Below are 16,518 nucleotides of genomic sequence, written 5' to 3'. Positions count from 1 at the left end.
TCTTCCCCACTCTCTTGTGTGCATTAGAAGGACAAGCAAGAACAAGTGTCTTGTTTGCTTTCTGTCTGAATAATCATGGGACAGTACATGTAACTGGCATGTTCTGATACCTGTTTTGTGACCCAGGTGTGCAGAAGTCAATTAGTTGAAATGAGATCACTGAAGATGAATTTTCAAAGCATCTAAATCATTAAGAAGCCTAGTTCAAGACTTTCTTTTTTACAGACGTTTAGCTGTTACACCAATCAGTGGTCCAAAGGCATAAGTGATTTAGGAACTTGTGCTTCAAGCTTCAGAGGCTTTAGAGACATAGTTCTTCTGAAAGTTCACCTCAAAATTTGGCTGCAAAATGTTATGTAGCACCTGGACTGTAGATGCCCATGTCATATTGAAAGTCACCGTGACCTGCCCTCTGAAGGGTTTTTACATGAAGTTTCTGTTTCATTCCACGCTTTATTTGTTACCACACAAACCCCTTTCTCTCTGTTGAGATGTTCTGAGCGACAGCCCTCTCGAAAGCGAGTAATTTCCTCTGTTGCACGAGGGGAGAGTTATTTGGTGAACTTTCCCGGGTGAGCAGGACTCCTCCCTCTGCTGTGCCCTCCTGGTTTCTTCAAACGAAATGGTAACACTTATACTTCCATTTCTGCTTACCCCCTGGCCTGGGCTTTGTAAATGTAAGTGCAGATTATGAATGCATGTGCAGTGTCTGGTATTTCTAGGAAGAATACTTTATAACTGAAATCTCTCTTCTCCTGGGGATGAAAGCAAAACAAATTTAAGGATTAAATCACACAGAGGTATAATCCCCAAGGGAAACTTACTTTAGTTATTATGATTATATTACGATGTACGCCTCAGTACAGCAGAAGCTGTGTGAATACCATTTCAGTGGGGAATAATTTTTAGTCTTACAGCCTATAGTACATTATAATGCATTTCTGGGAGCCTGATGAATAATAACTGCAATCCTCAGACTTCTTTGCTTTCTTCAGTTATTTTGATACTCCTAACCTTCTCCTCTAAAAGAGAAAGGAAAAGAAAATGAGATTCTTAAAATCTCAAAAAAACTTAAAATAATTTAGTTAGAGAAGCTTTAATCGTGCATTAATTGCACATCTATATATACACTTCACAGTACACAATGTTTATACGGTTTATGGAAAAGTGAACCATTTCAAAGAGTCTAGTCCTGCTTTTTTTACTGGTCTAAGACTGGAGTGATCCAAAGAGGTAGATTCCTGTGCTTGTTCCATGGGAGTCAGTGGTGAGAGGAGTAAGATGTGGGAAATGAGGACCTTCTGCACTTAGTAGCTGCAGACTCACAGGGTGTTGCTCACACGGTGCCTTGAGGCAGCAGATTAACCTCCAGAGCCCACTCTGGACCCAGTATTGGGGTACAGCAACGTACTGGCCACTGTATTAGGACGTGGTGTTTGGCATCCCCCTGCACCCTATGGAGGAGATCTACAACTCAGTTGTTGGAAACCAGAAGGTCTGGGATTTCAAATGACATTTTTCTTGGAAGATGCGACCGAAGCCTGTCCTGATGTTTGAGTGAATATGCAATAAATGAGACCAGCCAAAAGTAAAACAACAGGATATGGTCACAATATAGCCAATGCTAAATGTCACAGGTCAAGTAACTGGCAAGCCACGTGGCCAGTCCCCTGCTGTCTGGTGGTGTTTAACAGCACTGTACTGAGGAGCAGCTGGATGTACTTGATATCAATAATGAATGAACCACACTAGTAAACTGCTATTTGGTTAAGTATTAGTGTTTCCTGATTCCATAGCCAGATCCTTATCCTGCCCCACGTACCTTCCTATCTCACTGTTTGTGTGGACCAAACAACACAGTGTTCAGAGATGCTTAACTAAAGAATAGACTAAGTGACTTGACCAAGGTTACACAAAGAGTCTCTTGGAGCAGGAACTTGGAGCAGGTCTCCAAAACCCTCAGCTGGTGTTCTTACCATTAGATCATCCTTCCCATGAAGACTGAAAATCCATACTGGTTGCATCGTTGCACTGTATGTACAGCTTCAGAAGAGCTGCCTCTGGAATACTGTGCTCCGTACAGAGCACTTCATTACCAGGAAGATATTGATTGACACATTGGAGGGAGTTCAGAGAAGAGCAACAAAAATAATTAGGGAGTAGAGAGATTGACTGGAGAGATTGATTTATGAGGGAAGATTAAGTGAGATAAATATGTATAGCTTGGCTCATCCGCGGCTGAGGGTGGTGCATGGAAAGTCTGCAAATATTTAAAGGCTGTAAACAATCAGGAGGAGGAATTACCAATACTGGTCCAGTCTATTTGTAATTTGGTGGTACCACATCCTGTTGTTGTACAAAGCTTTCTCACAGCCTGGATGGGCCACAGGACCTTCCTCTGAATGTCCTTCAGGGGAAAAATGGCTATTGGAGCTATGGGGTTGGTGTGATTACAGCAGGGATGCTCCAGAGGGGACATGGCTGGGATTTGGGAGCGGGCAGGGGTTTCACTCAACAGGGTCATGGGCTCTACTTTGTGTTTGGAAGGTGATTTCTGACCTGGAACAGCAGGATCTAAAGTCAGACCCACACGAAATATGTGATGCGCTGTAGAGGAAACAGAAGAGTTGTAGTTAATATCACTTGTATCACTTAATGTCAGTTGCCATGGTAACTAGAGTACTTGATTATTATGGAATAGCAGAGCAAGAAGCCAGGTAAAGCTTGTGGAAATTCTTAGTAGATCTGGATTGAATAATCCCAGTTTTAATCAACCATGGAACGAGTTGGAAACGAGCTAGCTCAAATAAATCCCAAAATAACATCTGAAATTCCATTTTTCAAGGAGAAAGGGGTTTTCATGATAATGAACCCTCCCTGACCCTGTAGAGTTAATAGTTTCAGGTGATACACAGTGTTCAGAGATGCTTAACTAAAGAATAGACTAAGTGACTTGACCAAGGTTACACAAAGAGTCTCTTGGAGCAGGAACTTGGAGCAGGTCTCCAAAACCCTCAGCTGGTGTTCTTACCATTAGATCATCCTTCCCATGAAGACTGAAAATCCATACTGGTTGCATCGTTGCACTGTATGTACAGCTTCAGAAGAGCTGCCTCTGGAATACTGTGCTCCGTACAGAGCACTTCATTACCAGGAAGATATTGATTGACACATTGGAGGGAGTTCAGAGAAGAGCAACAAAAATAATTAGGGAGTAGAGAGATTGACTGGAGAGATTGATTTATGAGGGAAGATTAAGTGAGATAAATATGTATAGCTTGGCTCATCCGCGGCTGAGGGTGGTGCATGGAAAGTCTGCAAATATTTAAAGGCTGTAAACAATCAGGAGGAGGAATTACCAATACTGGTCCAGTCTATTTGTAATTTGGTGGTACCACATCCTGTTGTTGTACAAAGCTTTCTCACAGCCTGGATGGGCCACAGGACCTTCCTCTGAATGTCCTTCAGGGGAAAAATGGCTATTGGAGCTATGGGGTTGGTGTGATTACAGCAGGGATGCTCCAGAGGGGACATGGCTGGGATTTGGGAGCGGGCAGGGGTTTCACTCAACGGGGTCATGGGCTCTACCTTGTGTTTGGAAGGTGATTTCTGACCTGGAACAGCAGGATCTAAAGTCAGACCCACACGAAATATGTGATGCGCTGTAGAGGAAACAGAAGAGTTGTAGTTAATATCACTTGTATCACTTAATGTCAGTTGCCATGGTAACTAGAGTACTTGATTATTATGGAATAGCAGAGCAAGAAGCCAGGTAAAGCTTGTGGAAATTCTTAGTAGATCTGGATTGAATAATCCCAGTTTTAATCAACCATGGAACGAGTTGGAAACGAGCTAGCTCAAATAAATCCCAAAATAACATCTGAAATTCCATTTTTCAAGGAGAAAGGGGTTTTCATGATAATGAACCCTCCCTGACCCTGTAGAGTTAATAGTTTCAGGTGATATTCACCAACTGCCATCAAATAACCATGGTCCAGAGCTGGCTGAATGTCATTGCTTATCCAAGATAATTTCCACTGTGTCATTCTACGAATATAACAGGCAGGTTTCTTAAGTCATTCTTGTAGTGAGACAGTGCTGAGTGTTCCCATGTCCTGGGGCAGCCCCTCTGCTTTCTGAGACTACATTTAGTCACGAGCAGAAGTCTGAGGCCACTTGGCTTCGCAAAAATATACCCTGAAGCAGCAGAGCTATTCCTTACTTTTTATCTATGTCCACTCCCTTTTGTAAAAGAGAAAAAAAAACCTCAAAAACATGAGGTCCAGCTGGCCTGCTGTGATCAGGGGGGCACACCTGAGTCTTAGGTGCATTGTTATCAGAGAGCTGTTGTCCCTGCCATCAAATAACCATGGTCCAGAGCTGGCTGAATGTCATTGCTTATCCAAAATAATTTCCACTGTGTCATTCTGTGAATATAACAGGCAGGTTTCTGAAGTCATTCTTGTAGTGAGACAGTGCTGAGTGTTCCCATGTCCTGGGGCACATTCACCAACTGCCATCAAATAACCATGGTCCAGAGCTGGCTGAATGTCATTGCTTATCCAAAATAATTTCCACTGTGTCATTCTGTGAATATAACAGGCAGGTTTCTGAAGTCATTCTTGTAGTGAGACAGTGCTGAGTGTTCCCATGTCCTGGGGCAGCCCCTCTGCTTTCTGAGACTACATTTAATCACGAGCAGAAGTCTGAGGTCACTTGGCTTTGCAAAAACATACCCTGAAGCAGCAGAGCTATTCCTCACTTTTTATCTATGTCCACTCCCTTTTGTAAAAGAGAAAAAAAAAAACAACTCAAAAACATGAGGTCCCTTTGTTTTCCAAGTAGCTGGCCTGCTGCGATCAGGGAGGCACACCTGAGTCTTAGGTACATTGTTATCAGAGAGCTGTTGTCAAGTTAATTAAGTGATAAAAAGGCAAAAGAGGTGAATAGGTAGGAACAAATTGGAAAGGAAAGGCAAGCATCAACAAAATGAGGATGGGCAAAGGCTATCTTGATGCTCTTAAGAGCTTGTGAGCAGCAAGAGCCTGCTAAGAAGGGTGAAGCTGTTGGCTGTTTCAGACATCATACACCGTGCAGAGATGCATCCCTGTGGGGAACCCAGAAAGTTCTTCTGCTGTTCCCATTTTGACTCAGCAATCAGTAAATCCTGTGCAGTCCTCGGAGCTTCAGCTTCGATAGAAAGTTCAGTGAGTTCTTTGACATTCTTTACTTGTTTCTTTGCACGATGAAAACGCATCCTCAGGCAGACCCTTTACCTTTCTCAGCCCTGGCTTCTCCAAAGAATCGTTGTCCTCTGCCTTCCCAGAGGTGGCTCTGTCACATCTCCTGGGCATCAGCAGCACCTGCCCTCGAGGAGCACTTGGCAGAGAGATGGAGCTGGGACTGTCCCTGGCCTGGGGACAAGCTGGAGCAGCAGAGGCAGCTCTGCCATGGTGGGGAAAGGCTCAGACCTGCTGGGAGAAAGGGCACTGCTGTATCTTGTTTTTAAAAAAGGAAACTGCTGTTTTAATTTAAAAACAATGGAACCTTTACGGTGCTTCAAAATACGCAGCCCCTCTGCTTTCTGAGACTACATTTAATCACGAGCAGAAGTCTGAGGTCACTTGGCTTTGCAAAAACATACCCTGAAGCAGCAGAGCTATTCCTCACTTTTTATCTATGTCCACTCCCTTTTGTAAAAGAGAAAAAAAAAAACAACTCAAAAACATGAGGTCCCTTTGTTTTCCAAGTAGCTGGCCTGCTGCGATCAGGGAGGCACACCTGAGTCTTAGGTACATTGTTATCAGAGAGCTGTTGTCAAGTTAATTAAGTGATAAAAAGGCAAAAGAGGTGAATAGGTAGGAACAAATTGGAAAGGAAAGGCAAGCATCAACAAAATGAGGATGGGCAAAGGCTATCTTGATGCTCTTAAGAGCTTGTGAGCAGCAAGAGCCTGCTAAGAAGGGTGAAGCTGTTGGCTGTTTCAGACATCATACACCGTGCAGAGATGCATCCCTGTGGGGAACCCAGAAAGTTCTTCTGCTGTTCCCATTTTGACTCAGCAATCAGTAAATCCTGTGCAGTCCTCGGAGCTTCAGCTTCGATAGAAAGTTCAGTGAGTTCTTTGACATTCTTTACTTGTTTCTTTGCACGATGAAAACGCATCCTCAGGCAGACCCTTTACCTTTCTCAGCCCTGGCTTCTCCAAAGAATCGTTGTCCTCTGCCTTCCCAGAGGTGGCTCTGTCACATCTCCTGGGCATCAGCAGCACCTGCCCTCGAGGAGCACTTGGCAGAGAGATGGAGCTGGGACTGTCCCTGGCCTGGGGACAAGCTGGAGCAGCAGAGGCAGCTCTGCCATGGTGGGGAAAGGCTCAGACCTGCTGGGAGAAAGGGCACTGCTGTATCTTGTTTTTAAAAAAGGAAACTGCTGTTTTAATTTAAAAACAATGGAACCTTTACGGTGCTTCAAAATACGTGTGCTTAGCAAGGTGGTGTTTTCCATGAGCAATAGGCTGTTTGCAGTGTAGTAAGGCACAGAGGCTTCAGTGGTATGATCTTGAGGAAATTAATAGCAAAAGATCATGTTTCTGTAGGGACCTTTAGTTACCTTTTCCCTGTTGTGACAGAATATATCGTCCTTGCCATAAAATCCAGCAGGAGGGAGCCTTCTGCCCTGCACTCAGGTCTGTAGCTCTGGAATTATCTTCCCAAACTTCATGTCTGCACGGATTCCTCGACAAGGGACCTGTTTCCCAAGCTTTCAAAGTGTTTTTGGGGATTTAGCTTTCAGTTTTGTTTTTTTCTTTTGCTGTTCCCTAGGGTTTTGTGCATACGTGCTAGAATCTGATCAAACTGAGAAGAACCTCTTGTCATATACTGAAGTTTTCACTTAGGTCATCACTCTAGGCACAGATCTAGGACTTCTGTCATGGACCCCACTTCTCAATATACCTGGAAACTGTTAGGCCCAACTGTCTGTTAAAGTATAAGATTTTACTGAAATCTCTGCAGATTTTCTATTGTATGTTTCGGTAAGGACTTTGGATTTCTGGTGTGAAGGAGAACACAGAATGTGCTTAGTCCACGCCAGCGAAAATGTTGGGGTTTTCCCTGATGTTTTTTAATTGTACATGTTAATGTAGACGAAGAGTAGGCAAAAATTGCATTTACATGAAGTCAGCAAGTGGATTGCTTGATGTTGGTGCCCAATAAATAGATTTGGGGGGGGAGGTGTTGTTTGAGGGTTTTTTTTCTCAAAAATATCTCAGGGGGGGGAGGTGTTGTTTGAGGGTTTTTTTCTCAAAAGTGTCTCGATTTACAAAGACCAAGGATGCTGATCTGTGAATATGTGACCTGGAATGAAGCGTATCTACAAGGGCATTGCACTGATGTGTGCAGCTGTGAAAGAGACATTGCTAACACATGGTTGTGTGTTCAGAACTTCTCTGGTGAGCTTTCTCACCTGCCCAGCCTCTTCCTTCTGTGTGTGAGAAAGAGAAGCCCAGGGCTGGTAACTCCCATCCCAACTACTGACTTGTGCATTCCCCTTTTCTTTTCTTTTCTTTTCATTGCAAGCTCTGTTTGTAGTTATACAGTCAGGTCTCCACAGAGTAATTTACTGGCAGAATCTCTCCCAGAATCCAGCTTGAAACCAAGCTGTAAAAACAGCTGAGAGTGTAAATAATTCATGCAGACAATATGACTTTTTTATGTAAATTCAGTGCATTAACCCTCTATTATAATGATGGACGACAGATATGGGCGACGTTGCCTTGGTAAGAGCTAATGGATGGCCGCCATAAATTCACTGCACATTTTATTGTGTTGCTGGAAATTGTGCCTTCAGGCAATGCTGTTTACTTTTATGTAAAACTCAGGGTTCCCTAAATATTACAAATATTTTACATCCGACTCCTCAGCATTTGGGCACAGCACACAAATCAAGCTTTCTTCATCTGAGTTGTAATTAAAGGTTTGGGTTTTTTTTCAGGGACAATTATAGTTTTAACTATAAAGAGAAATATTTTTTCCCCTTTAGATGTTCAGTCATTGATGTATTAGCAAAACCTTTGAAGAAATATATTAAATAACTGCAACATATAACTTTGCATTAGGCTATATGTTGTATGCATACATAACAAATTTGGAAATAGTTTCTTGTTACTGGTTTTTATTTTTTACCATTTCTTGTGCTTAGTTCCACATAAAATATTCTTTTTCCCCCCCTGCACATATGCTTTCCTCTGTAATTTGTATCTATTTTATCAGGGTAATTCTCTGAACCGTATCCTTGAGGAATTCTGTCTCTCAGTAAACATGGAAACTTCAGTTCATTTCAGGGAAATTTAAATGAAGAATTTTTGGTTACTTTTTGGTTTCATATGTTACTGTTTTGCACAGACCTTAAGTAAATTGGGATGACACAGGTGATTTTTCTCACACAAAATGGCTTCAGCAAAGCAGATATACTGGAGTAGGATGTTTTCTCAATAGGTTTTTATAATATATAATTATTATAATAAGTCTATAATTAATTCCCCTTTAAACCTTCAATTTAAACTCATAGTATGCTGCAGCTTCGGAAAAAGAAAGCAAGAAAAAAAATCAGTCGTATGTAGAAAAAGGATACTCCTGACAGTGTGAATTCAATCCCATTTGTAACAAAGGTAGTTAACGTCGGGAGCGACGGCGTGTTCATCCCCCTGCGTGTTCGCTCGTTGGCCAGAGGACCCTAATGAATAGAGCAGTCTCTCGGGAAGCACTGGATGTGGAAGTTTATAGAAAGCCCCGTTGGAATTTCTGAGGGAAATCTTGTAGATCGGTGGTGATAAAGGCGTGTTCTCTCACTCTCCTTCTTTCAGTGGAATGTGCCGAAACTTGGCAGGTTTGGTTTGAGATCTCTGAGGAAAAATGCTGCGCAAAGTTGAATGCGAATTATTTCCACTGAGCTCGCTGCGGTAGAAATGCATTGCACTTTCCAAAAGACTTTCATTTTTGAGGACTAAATAGAAGGAACACTGTAAGAGAGGTAAAAAAACACTGAATAAAAGAGGAATGCTACAACTGTGAGGGGGAAAAAAAAAAAAGGCTAATGGAATAATTCTTATGAATCACATGTATATTAAGCAAAGGCTAACAGTTTAATTGCACATAAACCTATTTAATAATTGGATTTATTTTGTGTCCTGGCTATACATGCTCCTTTCAACTACATTAGGAATGTCACAAGACAAAAGTGTATAAGCTATAACTAAGGGCATTGGCTTTTTTTTGGTCTTTAGTATTGACTGAGATTCCTAAATTTGGACTTTCAGATTTTATACCTTATTCTTCTGACGTGCTTTACTGCCCTGAAGCCACTTTGCAAAATTCATAGCGGCTTTCACATGCTCTGATGCTTCTTGGGACCAATTCAATCTTGAACAAAAGATGTGTGTGCAGTAGAGCCAGGAAATGTTACACAGGAGATCATGGGCTTATTCCCCAATAACATTTTGATTTGTAAAGTATTCCACTACACAAAACACACACAGGAGACAACATTAAAAAACATTAGAGACCATAGCCAGCAAGACAGAAAGGTGGCTTAAAATACAGATTGACAGCATGGCCTGGGATATGGGCAGGACACACTAAATAATCAGTGGAAATGTTATAGAAAGTGTTTTCAATATTTTATACTATTTGGCCGTTTAACAAATCTCTCCTGGGACAGCATTTTGCCTTTAAAAAAAACCAGCCCAACCCAACCAACACTAGTATCCAGACAAATGCTTTTTTCCCTGTTGTTTAAAATAAGTGTGTTTTCTATAATTCACACATCCAGAGAAAGCCAGTTTTCCAGTCTTGTTCCCTGTCCAGTGTGTTTCCATGTGGAGCAAACACAGACGTGGAGTGCTGGGAGGAGGTATAGGGCAGGCTTGCTTTTTCTCCCCCACCAGTTTGATCTGTTTGAAGGAGGTGTTGTCTATAATCCAGGATTTATAAATGTTCAACAGGATCCCATTCCTCCATTCCTTATTTAGAGCAGAGTATTCCTGGATCCATGGGTCAGTGCTGTTAATGATATGCAGAGCATAAGGCATCATTCTGTCCAGGTATGCAATTTAAAGGTCAAATGTTCTGAACTCTTGAATATTAATACATGGCTGTCACCCTGTCTCGGACGATTTGCTTTTGTGTAATTTGTTGCAAGCATTAGAAATCTTTGGCTGGACAGGGGAAAACCAGGGCTTTCCTCCCGGTGCTGCTGTACCCGCTGTGTGATGGTGTGTGTCTCAGAGGTGAGAAAAGGAGGTGGAAGGGGAGCTTGGAAGCAGATGGGCTGCTGTGTAAGATTGTGAAGGGAACACTTCTCTTCCTAGTGATGAACACATCCCTGAGTCAGTCCAGATACAATCCACAGTTATAGATTACTACAGATCAGAGAATTCCACCTAGGACTCATCTATGGAAATTAAAGAGACTTTCTTAATAATTTGCTCCAGAATAGTAAAGTTCTTGTATTCTTTGTTGGATGTTCATAGAATCATAGAATGGTTTGGGCTGCAGGGGGCCTTTGAAGATCATCTACTCAAACTCCACTGCCATGGGCAGGAACATCTTTCACTCCATCGGGTTACTTAAAGCCCCATCCAACCTTACTTTGAACACTTCCAACGATGGGACATCCACAGCTTTTCTGGGCAACCCCTTCCAGTGTCTCTCCTCCCTCACTGTAAAAGACATTTCCTCCTTACGTCCAATCTAAACCATCTGTCAAACCTAAAAGGTTTGTCCAACTGCAAACTCTACCTAAGCTCTGTCTCTGCCTTCTTGACACGGACGTGACAGAAGTGAGGACCTCTTGGAAAGGTGCTGAGAGAACAGGATGTCCCTGTGTAAACTGTGGGAGAGGTTTCACTCTGGTTAATTTTAGGGGTCATGAAAAGAATGACACCCAGGCTGGCCCACCCATTTCTCATCTCTAAAGGCAGCGTTGTCAATATAGAGTAAAGGTTTTTGCTGGCCCTCTTCTTCTCTGTTTAATACATTTAAGTACTGCACTCTGCATATGAAGAATAGTGATGTTATCAGAAAGCATTCAAAAACATATGTTTTAATGAAATGTGTTGACAACTGCTGAAGTAAAGTTTTTGTTAAGTCTCAAGAGTTTAGCCATGACAAGCAGTATTAATGAATTGAATTAATTAAAAAGCATTTCAAGATGAAACAGGGCCTGTTCTATGTAAAATGCTCTATACATTAGACAAGCATTATGGAAATCACTGCTTTGTACTACACTGTAATGCAGCCATTTATAAAAGCTTCTCAAGATCCATGGATAGCAGTAATTTGGGTTTAGCGTGTCTTTGAAATTCATTGAATACAGCATGTGCTATTTAAAAGCATGAAATCTGGATAGTTCCACTGCCATCAAAGTTCGAATGGCTTGGAGAGGGAAACAGGAGCTCAGCTCTGCTGGAAGGAGAGTGGGCACAAAAACAGGGTGAGCCAAGAGAGCAATGGCAGGCAGAGGCCAGTGCTGGTGTCTTTAGGGAGCAGGCTGGCTGACTGGCAATAACTCAGGTTCCCAAACTAGTCTGAAATGTGAGTCATTTTACTAAAAGAGTCATTTATCTCGTCTCCGTTGTTCCTCTGCTTGTCTACCATGAGCTCCTCTCCTTTATGGATAAGGCTCATTTCTCAGCAGGTCTTCTCCTTTTTAGGTTGTTTTTGTGCCCCTCTCTAGGAGTAACACCAGCAACTGTGGCCAGTGGCAGTACAAAAAATCCATATGCCACATTAGATACAACAGGCAGAACAGTCCTTTGAGTGTGGGGCTGTTCTCTCCCTTCCCTGCTGTCCTCAAGAAACTGAGCATGAGAAGGGCTAGTGCAGCCCAAAGAAGGGGGTGTCCCCTGGCAGCCAGGAGCAAAGGACCACTCTGCCTCCCCAGGCCAGAAGGAACCATAAAATGAGAGTCCTTTGTAGGAAAGTTTTCTCAGTGGGAAATGCCCATCTGTTTGCACACAGGGAGAAACCTTCCTTGGGTTGAGTTAGGATTGTGACTTGGATTTGGATGAGTAGGATAGCAGCATGAACACAACACCTTAGAAGAACGTATCTTTAAAATATTATTGGAGAAACCTTCCTTGGGTTGAGTTAGGATTATGACTTGGATGAGGATGAGTAGGATAGGAGCATGAACACATAACACCTTGAAAGAATGTATCTTTAAAATATTATGAAATATCTAACATCTCTGTAGTGAAAATATTAAGATCATCGTAATAAAGTGTTCTTTGTAATAAAAAATATGAAGGGTGAAAGATGAAAGAGAAACTGTAAAAAGCAGTGTGATTTCATACATGCGTAGTGAAGGTTGTTTCATTTTGTGTTTTGGAATTCAGCTTGTAGAAGACTATTTCAAATGGATGCATCTTTATCTACCTGTTCTGTAATTTGGCTGGGTGTTAATAAAGGAAATTACATCCTTCAAGGAAAACTAGCCACGAAACTGTTGGTAGATTTCAAATGTTATAATATATTAGTACTAATCATTCAGTCATGAGCATGACCATTCAGTAGAAAAGAAGAAGAAAATCCTAAATACAAAGAGATGATATTCGGGTTCCTCAAGCAATGCAGGCAGACACTTAAAGGATGGTAAATTTTGCTAAGTACTTAGCTCCTGCACATGATTCTAAAAACTCATTTGAGACATTACTTGGAATATCAGTAAATCTGACAGGCAGCCTAGTTGGTTTGCACGAGGGGTAATTCATTTGGTCCTTAGTGGGTTAGGAAAGGAGCTGCCAACGTTGCATCCCAAAACGCTTAGGGAGATTCATCCCATGAGCAGGTACGGTTCTGCTCTGTAGAAAAATATCAGAGAGCCTGTTCTGCTACTTCCCTAAAACATGAGCAATCTGTTTGCACTTGTCACAGTTACCATTTGCATTTAGTATCTGCGTGGTGAGAACTTCTGAGCTTGCTCATACCTGCTCAACAGGCACAGGGAGCGCTTGTGTCTGACCAAAAGAAGTCTCTCCCCCCTGGCGAGATGCTGTGCTGCACGGAGAGCAGCATCTGCTGAAATGAGGTCCAGCATTTTCTGCTTCCCTTCAGACTCCTCTTGCTAACTAGACTCTAGAAAGGATCAAAATGCCTTTTTTTTTTTATGCCATTTTTAAGGGCTGAAGCAGCCTGGCCTTGATTAACTGACTAATTGCTGCTGAGTCATGCTGGCAGGTGGTACCTGTGAGAGGAAAACAGCCTGTAAAGGTGATGTGATGGCCCTGTTCTCTATAATATATAAGGATTGCAGGAGGGAGGTGGAAGAGGGAGATGGTGGCGGGGGTTTGTGTGGCTGCAGCAGCAGGTTTGGGGTGACTTTGAGACTTTAGCCCTGCTTCTTTACTGAGTTTTATGCAGTAGCCCAGGTAGTTTCTGTGCAGAGTTATGCTGTGCTAGGTTTCTGGTTTGGTGTAGTGAACAAGAAGTACAGCTATCAGCAGGAGTAGCTGGGCAAGGCCATCTCTGGGCACAGCCACTAAGCATCGATGGTGCTTAGCTTGTCTCGTAGGAGGGGCACTGTTCTGTAGGGCCTGGGAAAGCACCTGCTCAAAAATCAGCTGTTGCAGGATAGTTAGCAAAATAAAATCTCAGTTGTTATTCCCTGGGAAAGCACCTGCTCAAAAATCAGCTGCACGTTGTTGCAGGATGGTTAGCAAAATAAAATCTCAGTGTGAGATTCAGGCTGTGAAGGCCTGAAGAGCTGGCGAAATATGTGGTCGTGTTGTTGTGGCTTCTTGCTCCAACTGAGTGTGAAGGAGGGAAATGACTGGCAAAAAATACAGGGAACTGCACCTGCTCTTGAGATATTGGTACTTCTTGATGCCGGTTATGTCATGAGAGAGCTGAGGTGGCACCATCAGGCAGGGTGACCAGAGGAGACAATGCATGTGGAACAGCGAGGGTGATGAAAACAAGGGTGTGGGATGGTGGGCAGATACGTGTTGCTGCCAACTGATGGTTAACACTGAAGGGTCCTCTGGTGGTGCTGGGTTTGAAGGCCTGTGTTTGGAGGAAGGTGTGGGATGGTGGGCAGATACGTGTTGCTGCCAACTGATGGTTAACACTGAAGGGTCCTCTGGTGGTTTGAAGACCTGTGTTTGGAGGAGCCGTACGGCCCCTGAAAAAGGGATGGAGATACTCATCAAATCTGATGAGGCATCTATTAATTAGGGTTGTTAAGTGCTAGTTACACTTTTGTTAGTATTACCATTTGGAGATTTAACTAACAAACCTAATGGGGCTACTCCTGCAAGATGTTAATTAGATATGGCAATTCCACTTACCCATGCAGCCTCGGCACACAACCATCACACATCAATATTTAATTTAATTACTGATGTTGTGGTGCAAGTCACATCTGATTTAAGAGATAAATATGCTTAATTAATAATGAGATAAAACACATACAGTATGTCACCTTTTGTCATTTGAGCTTTATTAGGTGTAGTAAGAAAAGACAAATGTGACCATTGAAGAGGCCGTAACGTGGTGCTCTGCGTCTCTGCATGATCCCTGTCCTTCAAGTTATCTGAGCTTACACTATATTATAAACAAGAAACAGAGCTGCAAGTGTGCAGAGCACCATTCTACATAAAGATGCACTTGTGCCTTGAGTAATTAATCATTTAATACCATTTTTTTCATAATTAAAAAAGTGAACATTCAACTTGGATTATATGTAGCACTTTATCAGGTTTGATCACAGTATTCTAATTTGTGTTGATGCGGCCTGATACAGAGGCCAGGTGTGCAAGAAATCATTCCACAGAAGCTTCCTTTGGAAATCAGCTTTCTTTCCATTGGCGTTGGACATTCTCTATTCAGAGCTTCCTACAACAGGCTGATGAGAACAGTCTCTGTGATTGCTGCCTTACAAGACAGAGTTCTGGAAAGGTGCACGCAGAAAGATTGCTTACCACTTTGTAAAGTCTGGGGGTAGGAAAGGACAGACAGCTAGGCCTGGAGGCTAGTTATGATGATTAACCATAATAAAGCAGCTTCCAGCTAGGACTGGATCCCTGCTTCACAAGGGGCTTTAGAAGCCAGTCTAAGTCCCAAGGACTTAGTTAAATATAAAACAAAGGAACAAACAGGTACCATACAACCAGTGCACCAGCTCTGGTGAAATTAGGGAGACTTCTCACGTTAGTATTTCTTTATGGAGGATCAAAGCTGTAGAAGGTCTTCTCTATACTCAGTGTCCTTTGTAAGCCTGTGCTTCCAGGGCTTCACAAGCTAGCACTAGAAGTTTGTGTGGGTTGAAACTTGTTATGCGAGATCTTTGCCTGGGGGCCATTTGGTTTGATGTGTTTGACAAAATTTTAAGAGCTCCTAAGTTAACTGCGCCAAACAAATAGTTTCCTAGAGGCTGAGAAGGTTTTTGGAACTTCCTTGAGGGAAAATTCCCAATTGGCAGAAAATCTATGAAAGCAAAAGCAACTCACGACATTGTCACCTACTGAAACATATATTGCACTCAGATCCATCTCTAATAATTTTTTCTATATTGTATATAACTCTTCTAGTATTAATATTGAGATCAACTAATATAATGGGAACCTGTTGGGCCATCAAGAATGGTTAGTGAAGAAGACCATTTCAGTATGGTCTGAGAGCTCATCTCAGAAACAAAGAGAGCCAGCCAACAAACCAAGACTGAGAGAGCCTTCAGCTGTCCAAGCCTGTTTCAAAACCCACTCATCCAAAAGAAAATACATTGGACAACAAGAGGGGGAGTACTAACGCATGAAGAATAAGTGGAGCAATAGGCAGGGAATAATGGAAGTGCCAGTGCTTGCAGTGAGGGAGACTTTTTCAAGGATAATAAAATAGAACTGCTGTTTTTTCAGCTCTGTGGCCCGGTATTGTAGGTGGTCACCATGGCTGGCACGCTGATCTATTGGTATGATGGATGTACTGCAGGTTCCAAAGGGTGTGACTGAGGTGTGGAATTCAACAGTGCTGAGCTCACACCTTCTGTCAGCTGCCAGAAGTGGGAGAGGCATCTTGGGACCTGTTCCCTCTAATTAGACTCCCTGGTCTTGACAAGTAAATGCATCCAGAATCAGAGAATGGGGGATGGAGGAATACATGGAACCAATAGCTCCACTGGCCAAACCTAACACTGAGGAGTGGTGTATTGGGAACACTTTCCCCACGAGACCGGCAGCCGGGATGACTGGCCAAGAAATGTATGGGAGAGAAGAACTAATCCTCTTTGAGCAGAACCTGTAATTTTCCCCCAGGAGAGAAGTAGTGCTACAGCTGGAAGGACAGGGTAAGAGCAGCGCTGCCTCCAGCTCTGTCTGAGCATCCTGCCAATGTACAACTTGCCTGGGAACACAGAGGCTGAACATCACCATAATGTACATGGTAGAGAGTGCTCGTCTGAAGAGAGAGAGGAGGAGGAGGAGGTAATAGTACAGCTCACAGGGATTTGGTGTTCAGGGAATATGCA

At 42.7% G+C, this 16,518-nt stretch overlaps 1 long non-coding RNA gene across 1 annotated transcript in view; it reads left to right on the top strand.

Moving 5' to 3' along the window:
- Window positions 1-16,518, top strand: part of LOC106890596 — a 146,564-nt gene that overhangs the window by 106,480 nt on the left and 23,566 nt on the right. The gene's annotated exons all lie outside the window — the stretch shown is intronic.

Source organism: Calidris pugnax, unplaced genomic scaffold (genome assembly GCF_001431845.1).
Source record: "Calidris pugnax isolate Ruff unplaced genomic scaffold, ASM143184v1 scaffold113, whole genome shotgun sequence".
NCBI lineage: Eukaryota > Metazoa > Chordata > Aves > Charadriiformes > Scolopacidae > Calidris > Calidris pugnax.
Note: the sequence above shows the minus strand (reverse complement) of the source record. Positions and strands in the feature narration are given on the sequence as shown.